Genomic DNA, 13092 nt, shown 5'->3' on the forward strand with positions numbered 1-13092 from the left:
GTGGAGTGTGAAATTTGGGTGGGTTGAGATATTCCCCACATGGAGTGTAGAAATGGTGCAGGCGATGTAGCGGTTGGTGGGTTGAGTAGTCTCCCAGTTGGGCTTGCATTCATTCTTGATATTGTTACATATGTTCTTGAATCGGGCCTATGGGCCATCTTGTTATGTTAAAAGGGCTAAGGCCTTGCTACTGTATTCGAAAAGGGCTTTGTTCTCTTGTGTCTTTGTTATCTCAGATAGGGCTTAGGCCCAATGGGCTCGAGCTGATTTGGGCTTTGGATGGGCTTCAGATACACCGAGTTTTCCCAAACTCACCCCTTCCTCTTCCATCCTTGCGGTGAGCCCTAGTTGGTGGACTTGGAGTCAAGGGATTCGAGTGGCCACACATTTTCGCAAATTCGTTTCTTACGTGAACTGGATTTTCGACATTTTTATTTTATGGTTTCGGGTTTTGTTGTAATAAGGCCGCTAATTATTTTATGGTTTGGGTTGCTTTCTTATTATTTAATTCTATAATGATAAAAGTGAACTATGGTAACTAACGAAATAGATTAGCTCTAGGACGCGTTTTCAAAAACACTAAGTGATTTCAAAACAACACAAATACAAGTAAGAGTTCCGCTAAGCAAACGTTTTCAACCTTTTCTTAAGATGGACATAACCAAACAGTTTTATCAAAATTATACGAGATATTAGAGTGTGGCAATGGCGGTGTGCATGTCTAGGATTGGATCCGAAGGGAGCTTGGTACTTAAGCAGTCCGACGGACTCACCTCCTCTCTTTCCTGGTTTCCTACCGGTGCATGCTTCCATTCACTTTAACCTACTTTTAAAAGTGTTTTTTTCAAGCACCAACTAAGGTTTTCCAACTAAGTAATACGTAATGTTTTGAACGCTTCAATGTGGCGCGTCAGATCCGGCCATAACGTCCAGGCCGGGTTTGGGGTGTTACATTTAGTGGTATCAGAGCCTGGTTGCAACAACTCGACTGTGGATCTGTAACACCCCGAACCCGAGACCATCGCCGGTGTCGGACACGAGGGGTTAACAAGCCAAATCCACATATTTCGCCCACCAATTGACATTTCCAGTCAGGCTGGAAAACTGCGTCACCGTTGCCTTAAAAATTATATCTCGAGTTTCCAAACTCGGAAACTGGTTTCGTAAATTTTCCCTGAATTTAAACTCATATATCCATCCATGGATTTATTTCTAGAATTTTTGGTCGGGCCAATTGGTACAGTTTATTAGTTAAAGTCACCCATGTTACAGGGATCGACTGCTCTGACCTCCGCACGTTACAACTTGAATATCTCTCTGTACAGGGATTTAATACTGGTGCCGTTTGTTTCTAATGAAACTAGACTCAAAATGGAATCTGTACATATAATGCATGATTCCTAATTCTTTCTGGATAATTTATAGTAAATTTTTAAAGTTGCGACAGGGGACCCAGAAACCGTTCTGGCCCTGTCTCACGAAAGCTTTAATATCTCTTAACATGTGACTCCTATGACCGTTTCGTTTCTTCCATATGAAAGTAGACTCATCAAGGTTAATTTACATAGCTTATTCACTATTTAATACCATTCCTACAAATTTGGTGATTTTTCACATTCACGTCACTGCAGCTGGCAGCATCTGTTTTTAAGGTAGGTCTTACCTATTTTGTAGTCTCCATGAACCAACTAGTCTTGCCATACATAGGTTCACATATGATCATTTTAACCATACCAATGGCTGATCATGTGACCAACACTCCCATTTCCAATCCGTAATCACATCATGACACCATATATATATAAATATACAAACCGTAAATAGTCTAAGTTCGTACTTCACTTTTACGAGCCATTTTCGCATGGCCGTACACATATACATCACAACACAATTGAACCGACAAGGGGTAGTCCTATACATGCCATTTCTAAGTTCAACCAAAATTATACCAAAATGGAGGCTTTGATAGTGTAGATGACTTCAACTTTAATGATCCGAATCCGATTGCTATCGAGCAAAATCTATAAAACAGAGAGCCAAAGCAGCGGGTAAGCATTTTATGCTTAGTAAGTCTCAAGGAATAAAATCAGCTTTAATTAAAGCAATACATTCACATAGCCAAATGCATCATTTCATTAATACACATTCACATAATCATTCTTACTTCACACTTCATCATTATATACTTTCACGGGTATCAACCAATTCAATAGCTGAAATTAGTTAGTCGATTGAGCGAATGTTGCTCAAGCATGTCGACTTTTCCAATGCACATATAATCATACCTTATTCTTTGGGCTTTTTGAGCGTACTAATGGAATTTATTACAGCAGCCAACACTCACCTCCAGCCCAAGCTTCTTCGGAATACAACCGGATATAACCACGTGCACGAATGCCTTGGTCTTAGCCCGGATAGAACGACTCGCACGAATGCCTTGGTCTTAGCCCGGATGTAGCCACTAGCACAATTGCCTTGGTCTTAACCGGATATAATTTCCAGCATAAATGTCTTGGGGACTTAGCCCGATATCATTCAATTGCTCATGCACACATACATCAATAATCATTAGACATTCATGTTTCATTTTCGTTACTAAGGCTCAAACACAAAGGTAATCACTAGCATAATCGCCTTGGGACTTAGCCCGGTATCATTCAAATACTCATACACACATAAATCGATAATCATTACACATCCATATTTCATTTCACATAATTCAAGTAGGGTCACTTCTTGAGGACTTACCTCGGATGTTGTCGAGCGGATTTTACGACTATTCGATCACTTTTCCTTCCCTTGTCCAATTGTGGCCCTCTAAGCTCTTGAGCTTAATCTTGGTGCAAGTTTAGCCAAATCTCCTTCTAGATCTCTTCTAAACAAATAAAATGAAGCAAAAATCTCTTCTTCCCCTTAGTTTTGGCTCAAAGAAAGGATGAACAAATTTTTTCTTTCTTCCTTTACAACTCACGGCAATGGGGAGATACCACATTCACACACACATTTTTTTTCATTCTTTTCTTACCCATGCTTATTTGTTTATTATTTCTCCCTAATGCCCAACAAAACATGTTTCATGACATGTTTAGCCCATATTCTTGGTCATGGCCGCCACCACCTATAAAAGGGGAATTTGACATGCAAGTCCATTGTTTTGCATGCATGCTTTAATTAGTCATCACACATTTCCCTATCGTACTTTCAAAGTTCACTACTAAGTCCTTTCTAGTGAAATTCACCTTTATAACACTAAATCAATCATCAAAAAATGTCATACATGAGCATACACATATTATAGGCATCAAAATAAATTTTAAATTATTTTTATGCCTCGGTTTTATGGTCCCGAAACCACATTCCGACTAGGGTCAATTTTGGGTCACAACTCTCCCCACTTAAGAAATTTTCGTCCCGAAAATCTTACCATAAATAGGGTTGGGTATCGCTCTTTCATAGAGTTCTCGGTTTCCCAAGTAGCTTCTTCTATCCGTGCTTGAGCCATAACACCTTCACTAGCGGAACCCGCTTGTTTCGCAACTCTTTCACTTCCGTGATAGGATACGAATCGGTTCTTCCTCATAACTCATATTGGCTTGAATTTCAACTTCGATGGACTAATCACGTGCGATGGATCGATCTATAGCGTCGAAGCATCGAAACATGAAAGACATCGTGAACCTTTTCGAGTTCGGGGCAAAATCAAACGATATGCCACCGGACCGACTCGCTCGGATATCTCATATGGCCCAATGAACCTCGGGCTCAACTTGCCCTTACGGCCAAATCGAGTATCTTTTTCCAAGCGATACCTTGAGAAACACTTTATCTCCGACCGATACTCGATGTCCTTACGCTTCAGATCCGCGTCGACTTCTCGACGATCGGAGGCTATCTTGAACTTTCATGGATTACTTTCACTTTCTGCTTCAGCATCTCTAATCAAATCCACCACGAAAATCTTACTTTCACCGAGCTCGGTCCAAAACAATGGTGTACGGCATTTACGACCGTACAAAGCCTCGTAGGGTGCCATCTTAATACTTGATTGAAAGCTGTTGTTGTAAGCGAATTCAATCAACGGCAAATACCGTTCCCATGAACTACTAAACTCGAGGACGCAACATCTCAACATATCCTCAAGTATCTGAATTATCCGCTCGGATTGACCATCGGTTTGGGGGTGAAAGGCGGTGCTGAAATGCAACTTGGTACCCAAAGCTTCTTGCAACTTTTTCCAAAATCGCGAGGTAAATCTCGGATCTCTATCCGACACGATGGAAATAGGCACCCCGTGCAATCTCACAATTTGAGAAACGTACAATTCGGCTAATTTGTCCATTGAAAAATCCGTACGTATGGGGACAAAGTGAGTCGACTTAGTCAATCTATCTACCACGACCCAAACCGCATCCTTCTTACTCGCTGACAATGGCAGTCCGGATACAAAGTCCATTATGACTCGATCCCATTTCCACTCGGGTATCGTGATTGGCTGAAGTAATCCTGAAGGCACTTGATGTTCCGCTTTCACTTGTTGACATATTAAACATCTCGAAACAAAGTCGGAGATGTCTCGTTTCATACCATGCCACCAAAACCGATGTTTCAAATCGTTGTACATCTTCGTACTCCCCGGGTGTATTGCCATTCAGCTACAATGGGCTTCATTCAGAATTATCGAAATGAGTTCCGAATTCTTTGGAACACACAGATGACTTTTGAACCTCAAACAATCGTCATCATCGATTTGAAACTCCGAGTCCTTGTTCAAACACACTCAAATTTCGCTTTTGCGACCAACTCGTCGTCGACTTTTTGAGCTTCTCGAATTTGATGCATCAATAGTGGTTTGGCTTTCAATTCAGCTACTAACACACTGTCGGATCGAACAGACAAGTGCACATTCATCGCTCAGTAAAGTGAATAATGATTTACAACTCAAGGCATCCGCAACCACATTCGCCTTTTCGGGTGATAGTCAATGACCACTCATAATCCTTTAACACTCGAGCCAACGTCTTTGTCGCAGATTTAAGTCTCTTTGGGTCATCAAATATTTGAGACTTTTGTGATCCGAGTACACATGGCACTTCTCACCAAATAAGTAATGTCGCCAAATCTTTAAAGCGAATACGATGGCGACTAATTCGAGATCATGGGTCGGATAATTTTTTCGTGTGGCTTTAATTGCCTCGACGCATAGGCCACAACTCGACCTTCTTGCATCAATACGCAACCTAACCCAAGGAGGAGGCGTCACTATAGATGACAAACTCTTTGCCGATTCGTGTTGCACTAGAATTGGGGCTCCCGTCAAATAAGTTTTCGATTGATCGAAACTTTTCGACATTTCTCCGTCCATTCAACTTAACATCCTTTTGGAGTAACCGTCATCGGCGTGGCTATCGTTGAGAAACCTTTACAAATCGTCGATAATAACCGCAAGCCCCAAAAGCTCGAACCTCGGTAATATTTCTCGAGGCTTCCAATTAAGTATAGCTGAAATTTTATTCGATTAGACTCGAATACCCGTCTGAATACCACATGACCCAAGAAGCTAACCTCTCTAACCGAACTCACACTTGTTGAACTTAGCATATAATTGCTTATCCCATAAAATTTGCAGCACTAACCTCGGTGTTCAAAGATGTCCGGTCTCATTTCTTGAATAGACCAAGATGTCATCAATGAACACGACTACGAATCGATCCAAATATGGTCGAAGATCCGATTCATTAAATCCATAAATACCGCGAGGGCATTAGTAAGCCCAAACGGCATCACTAGGAACTCATAGTGACCATATCTCGCTCGAAGCGGTCTTGGGCACGTCCAAATCTCGGATTCGCAATTGATAATAGCCCGATCTCAAATCTATTTTCGAGAACACCGAGGCTCCCTTGAGTTGATCGAACAAGTCATCGATACGTGGTAACAGATATTTGTTCTTTATCGTCGCTTTATTAAGTCGACGATAGTCGATCTGCAACCGCATGGTTCCATCCTTCTTTTCACAAACAACACCGGCGCACCCAAAGGCGAAAAACTCGAAGCGAGCAAAACCTCTATCCACCAATTCTTGCAATCGAGCTTTCAACTCCTTTAATTCCGTTGGCGCCATACGATACGGAGCTATCGAAATTGGAGTGGTACCGGTACCAATTCGATGCCAAATTCTATTTCCGAACAGTGGTAAACCCGGCAATTCTTCGTGGAAAACATCCGGTATTCACAAACCACGCGCACGATTCGGGTTTCTTTTCGATTCCTTGTCATCGAGCACGTCGCAAGGTACGCTTCTCACCCTTTTCTTACATATTTCCGGGCCAACATTGCTGATATTACAGCTGGCAACCCCTTTAAGTCCGTAGACTCAACCCGAATTATCTCGTTATTCGCGCACCTCAAATCGATAGTCTTGCTTTTGCAATTTACAACCGCATCGTGCATGGTCAACCAATCCAAACCAAGAATAACGTCGAATTCATCGAACGGCAAAAGCATCAAGTCCGCCGGAAAACAAGAACCTCGGAACACTAGGGGACTTTTCTTGCACACTTTGTTGACAAGCACGTAATGACCCAAGGGTTTGACACCGAATTACAAACTCGATGAGACTCAATAGGCAAAGTCTTATTGGATGCTAAGGTTTCACATATATAAGAATGAGTAGAACCGGGTCAATCAAAGCAATCACATTAGTATTGAAAAGAGTGAAAGTACCGGTAATGACATCCGGAGAGGCAGATCCTCGGCGTGCGCGTATGGCATAAGTCCTAGCAGAGCCCGAGCCTCGGATCGATGGTAGCATCTCTAGATCCTCTCGACCGCCACTAACATTGCCCACATTTCTAGGTGGCCTACCTCGGCGATGGTAGCACCCGGGTTTCCACTCGACTTACATTTTGTTCAAGCATCCTCGGGCAATCCTTCATAAAGTGGTCGGCCGATCCACACTTATAGCAGAGCGATCACGGAACCAACAGCTCCCGAATGCCATTTGCCACAATGCGAGACCTCGCCCTCTCTCGGCGATCATTTCCACCATCGGCGATCGAAGTGACTCGTGTAGTCACAGGGGTCGATCGCGACCTCGTCTAGAAAAGCCCAAGCGCCTCTAGACCGGCTCACATCATCTCGAAATCTCTTCGATGCTGTTGAATGACTTTCCGAGGACCTCTTTGAATTCTCCGGTTCCCACCTCACTTTTTGTTTCTCCTTTCTAAGCTCTTGACTTTACAAGCTCGCTCAACAAGTACTACGAACTCTCGTATTTCGAGAATGCCAACGAACATCCTTATATCATCATTCAGCCCATCCTCAAGCATTTACACATAATAGCTTTGGACGAAATGCATTCTCGCGTGTCTGGCTAAGCCTCACAAATTTTCGTTCGTAGTCGATGGCGACATAGAACCTTGCTTAAGATCAAGAAATTCCCTTCGCTTTTGGTCGATGAATCTCGATCGATATACTTTTTGAACTCGGTTTGAAAGAATTCCCAAGTCACTTGCTCTCTAGGCACCACAAGTCGAATACTCCACCAATAGTAGGCGGAATCGCGTAGCAAGGAGATGGTACACTTTAGGCACTCATCGGGTGTACAAGATAGCTCATCGAGCACCGGATAGTGTTGTCCAACCAAAATTCAGCTCGCTTCGGCATCATCATCATCCGTAGCTTTGAATTCAAGGGCCCCATGTTTTCGAATCCTATCGACTGGGGCTTACTTGACCTTATTTGGTCGATTCTGGGAGGTATTGTAGGTCTTGGGGTTGCATTTGTCGGGAATGGAGGTTGTGGAACAGTAGTGTTAGTTCGAATGTATTGGTTAAACCATTCATTCATCACACTACAAAAGGCTTGCCTAGCCTCATCATTCGGATTGCTGGCCATAGGTTGAGAGTCCGCCGGCGCTGTCCCTTCTTGCGCGGAGCAGCGCCACACTCTCCACATCATCAGCTATCGCTTTCGGTTGGGATCGGGATCCATTACTATAAACAACACAAAGTCAAATTGTCGTAAATCACCACACTATCGATTCATCATTTAATGGCATGTATAGCTAGACCCCAAACACATCACGGTAGTCCTAGAATCGACTAAACCGTGGCTCGATACCAATAAAATTGTAACACCCGAACCCGAGACCATCGCCGGTGTTATCACGACGGTTTAACAAGCCAAATCCACATATTTAGCCACCAATTGACATTTCCAGTCAGGCTGGAAAACTGCATCACCGTCGCCTTAAAAATCATATCTCGAGTTTCCAAACTCGGAAACTGGTTTCGTAAATTTTCCCTGAATTTAGACTCATATATCCATCCATGGATTTATTTCTAGAATTTTTGGTCGAGCCAATTGGTACATTTTATTAGTTAAAGTCACCCATGTTACAGGGATCGACTGCTCTGACCTCCGCGCGTTACAACTTGAATATCTCTCTGTACAGGGCTTTAATACTGGTGCCGTTTGTTTCTAATGAAACTAGACTCAAAATGGAATCTGTAAATATAATGCATGATTCCTAATTATTTCTGGATAATTTATAGTAAATTTTTAAAGTTGCGACAGGGGACCCAGAAACCGTTCTGGCCCTGTCTCACGAAAGCTTTAATATCTCTTAACATGTGACTCCTATGACCATTTCGTTTCTTCCATATGAAAGTAGACTCATCAAGGTTCATTTACATAGCTTATTCACTATTTAATACCATTCCTACAAATTTTGGTGAGTTTTCACATTCACGTCACTGCAGCTGGCAGTATCTGTTTTTAAGGTAGGTCTTACCTATTTTGTAGTCTCCATGAACCAACTAGTCTTGCCATACATAGGTTCACATATGATCATTTTAACCATACCAATGGCTGGTCATGTGACCAACACTCCCATTTCAATCCATAATCACATCATGACACCATATATATATATATACAAACCGCAAATAGTCTAAGTTCAGTACTTCACTTTTACGAGCCATTTTCGCATGGCCGTACACATATACATCACAACACAATTGAACCGACAAGGGTAGTCCTATACATGCCATTTCTAAGTTCAACCAAAATTATACCAAAATGGAGGCTTTGATAGTGTAGATGACTTCGACTTTAATGATCCCGAATCCGATTGCTATCGAGCAAAATCTATAAAACAGAGAGCCAAAGCAGCGGGTAAGCATTTTTATGCTTAGTAAGTCTCAAGGAATAAAATCAGCTTTAATTAAAGCAATACATTCACATAGCCAAATGCATCATTTCATTAATACACATTCACATAATCATTCTTACTTCACACTTCATCATTATATACTTTCACGGTATCAACCAATTCAATAGCTGAAATTGTTAGTCGATTGAGCGAATGTTGCTCAAGCATGTCGACTTTTCCAATGCACATATAATCATACCTTATTCTTTGGGCTTTTCGAGCGTACTAATGGAATTTATTACAGCAGCCAACACTCACCTCCAGCCCAAGCTTCTTGAATACAACCGGATATAACCACGTGCACGAATGCCTTGGTCTTAGCCCGGATAGAACGACTCATACGAATGCCTTGGTCTTAGCCGGATGTAGCCACTAGCACAATTGCCTTGGTCTTAACCGGATATAATTTCTAGCATAAATGTCTTGGGGACTTAGCCGGATATCATTCAATTGCTCATGCACACATACATCAATAATCATTAGACATTCATGTTTCATTTTCGTTACTAAGGCTCAAAAACAAAGGTAATCACTAGCATAATCGCCTTGGGACTTAGCCCGGTATCATTCAAATACTCATACACACATAAATCGATAATCATTACACATCCATATTTCATTTCACATAATTCAAGTAGGGTCACTTCTTGAGGACTTACCTCGGATGTTGTCGAACGGCTTTTACGGCTATTCGATCACTTTTTCCTTCCCCTTGTCCAATTGTGGCCCTCTAAGCTCTTGAGCTTAATCTTGGTGCAAGTTTAGCCAAATCTCCTTCTAGATCTCTTCTAAACAAATAAAATGAAGCAAAAATCTCTTCTTCCCCCTTAGTTTTGGCTCAAAGAAGGGATGAACAAATTTTTTTCTTTCTTCCTTTACAACTCACGGCAATGGGGGAGATACCACATTCACACACACATTTTTTTTTCATTCTTTTCTTACCCATGCTTATTTGTTTATTATTTCTCCCTAATGCCCAACAAAACATGTTCCATGACATGTTTAGCCCATATTTCTTGGTCATGGCCGGCCACCACCTATAAAAAGGGGAATTTGACATGCAAGTCCATTGTTTTCCATGAATGCTTTAATTAGTCATCACACATTTCCCTATCGTACTTTCAAAGTTCACTACTAAGTCCTTTCTAGTGAAATTCACCTTTATAACACTAAATCAATCATCAAAAAATGTCATACATGAGCATACACATATTATAGGCATCAAAATAAATTTTAAATTATTTTTATGCCTCGATTTTATGGTCCCGAAACCACATTCCGACTAGGGTCAATTTTGGGCTGTCACAGGATCGGGTCTGAAAAAAAAAATCTTTACAAACTCAGGCCTAAGAAGGGTATTTTTGGAAATAGTAAGTTTTTCAAAGAATGTTCAAGTTTTTCTATTGTCAAACAGAGCTAAATCAATAGTTTTAAAATAAAAGTGCTTTCCAATCAAATCCTTTTATTTTCGTGAACAAAAAACAGGGTTTTTTTTTCTACAAAAGGAGGTGGCACACTGAATCCCCGGCACCATGTCTGTAAGTGTTCTTTTTCTGCTTTAAATATTTATATAGAACTGGACTGGAAATAATACTGTAGATAGTTCTGAGCCTTAGGGATAGTGCTATTGATAATGTTGTATTAGGGCTACAAAACTGAGACCGTAGCTAAATTGTGATTGCGCGAAAATAACTCTGAAACTCTATCTGTTCATAAGACATTCTGTAATAAACAGTGAAACCAGTACACTAATGTCATAAAATTCATAATCAGATAAATCGATATGAGTGCGAGGGTTGTACGAGGAAGAGGCCGTGGTCGAGGCCGAGGTAGCACTCAAGCCGGATCTGCGTCATCTGGACACATGCCAGCTGGCGAGGTACGTCCACCACCGATTAATGAAAATGGGCCGTATGATCGGGTCGCAGGGGATGACGCTTTGTCTCAGGCCATGTTGAGGGTTTTGGAAAGGGTGGCCGGAGCTAACGTCGGGCCCATGAATAGGGGGTCCATTTCGAATGACTTGCCAACCAGCCGAGGTTTTAGGGCGTGTCTGGTGGCCCCAAATGTGGTGAAATCTTGGTTGGAAGCCACAGAGCGGATCATGGACGACTGGACCGCCGATGAGAGCAAAAGTTGAAAGGGCGATGTCTTTCTTTGCGGGATGAAGCGTGTCGATGGTGGATTCTTGTGAGAGAAGGTACCCCGGTGAGAGGGTAACATGGGAGCTGTTCAAACAGACCTTTAAGGCAAATTATGTTGGAGCTAGCTATGTGGATGCACGCAGAATGAGTTCTGAATTTGACTCGGGAAATAAGACCATTCTTTGAATATGAGGCGGAGTTTCTACGATTGAGTCGGTATGCTAATGGCATCGTTTCCTCTGAATCTGGCGCAACGTTCGTTTTGAGGATGGTCTCGAGAGATGAGTTAAGGGTGCTCATAGCTCCAGAGGGAGCGAGATTTATTTGCCTTTGGTAGAGAAGGCTAAGATAGCCGAGGAGGTGAAACAAACCGAACGGAAGAATCGTGATAGGGATCGGAATCAGTTCAAGAGGATCTTTGGACCAGTGGTCTTTGCAAATCGAAATGTTAAGAGAGCTAGGATGGAGGAACCGGTTCGGCGATTCCGGTGAACACAGTAGACCGCAAGTTTGTGGGGATTACGGCGAGAATGCATCAAGGAGAGTCTTTGGGCGTTAAGGGCTTGTCTTCGTTGTGGGTCTAAGGAGCATAGTATTAAGGATTGTCCTAGGAGGGCCACTCAGGCTCAGGGGGCCGAGCAAGGGGCTGTGCGACCGGCTCAACCTGTTAGGGATGGACCGCCGCTGCCAAGAGGTCGTGGACAAGGTCGCGGTGGTAAAAGGTTCGGAGCTTCTTGACTGGAAGCCTCCGAGAAATATTACTGAGGTTCGGAGCTTTTTGGGACTTGCCGGTTACTACCGACGGTTTGTAAAAGGTTTCTCGATGATAGCCACACCCATGACGGCTACTTCAAAAGATGTTAAGTTCAATGGACGAAAAATGTCGAAAAGTTTCGATCAATGAAAACTTATTTGGTGAAGCTCCGATTTTAGTGCAACCCGAATCGGGCAAAGAGTTTGTCATTTATAGTGACGCATCCCTACTTGGGTTGGGTTGCGTATTGATGCAAGGAGGTCGAGTTGTGGCCTATCGTCGAGACAATTAAAGCCACATGAGAAAAATTATCCGACCCATGATCTCGAATTAGTCGCCATCGTATTCGCCTTGAAAATATGGCGACATTACTTATTTGGTGAGAAGTGCCATGTGTATTCGGATCACAAAAGTCTCAAATATTTGATGACTCAAAGAGACTTGAATCTGCGACAAAGATGTTGGCTCGAGTTGTTGAAAGATTATGAGCTTGTCATTGACTATCACCCGGAAAGGCTAATGTGGTTGCGGATGCCTTAAGTCGTAAATCACTATTTGCCTTCTGACGATGAATGTACACTTGTCTCATTCTATCCGACAATGTGTTAGTGGTGGAATTAAAGGCCAAACCATTATTGATTCCTCAAATTCGTGAAGCTCGAGAAAGTCGATGATGAATTGGTTGCAAAGCGGGCTGAATGTGTTCGATTGTGGAATCGAGTTTCAAGTTGATGATGACGATTGTTTGAGGTTCGAAATCGTTTGTGTGTCCCAAGAAATTCGAACTCATTTCGATGATTACGAGCGAAGCTCATTGTAGCCGAATGTCAATTCACCCGGGAGTACGAAAATGTACAACGACCTGAGATGCCAGTTTTGGTGGCATGGTATGAAATGAGACATTTCCGACTTTGTTTCGAAGTGCTTAGTATGTCAGCAAGTGAAGGCGGAACATCAAGTGCCTCTGAGTTTGCTTCAAA

This window comes from Gossypium arboreum, chromosome 4, assembly GCF_025698485.1.
Source record: "Gossypium arboreum isolate Shixiya-1 chromosome 4, ASM2569848v2, whole genome shotgun sequence".
Lineage (NCBI taxonomy): Eukaryota > Viridiplantae > Streptophyta > Magnoliopsida > Malvales > Malvaceae > Gossypium > Gossypium arboreum.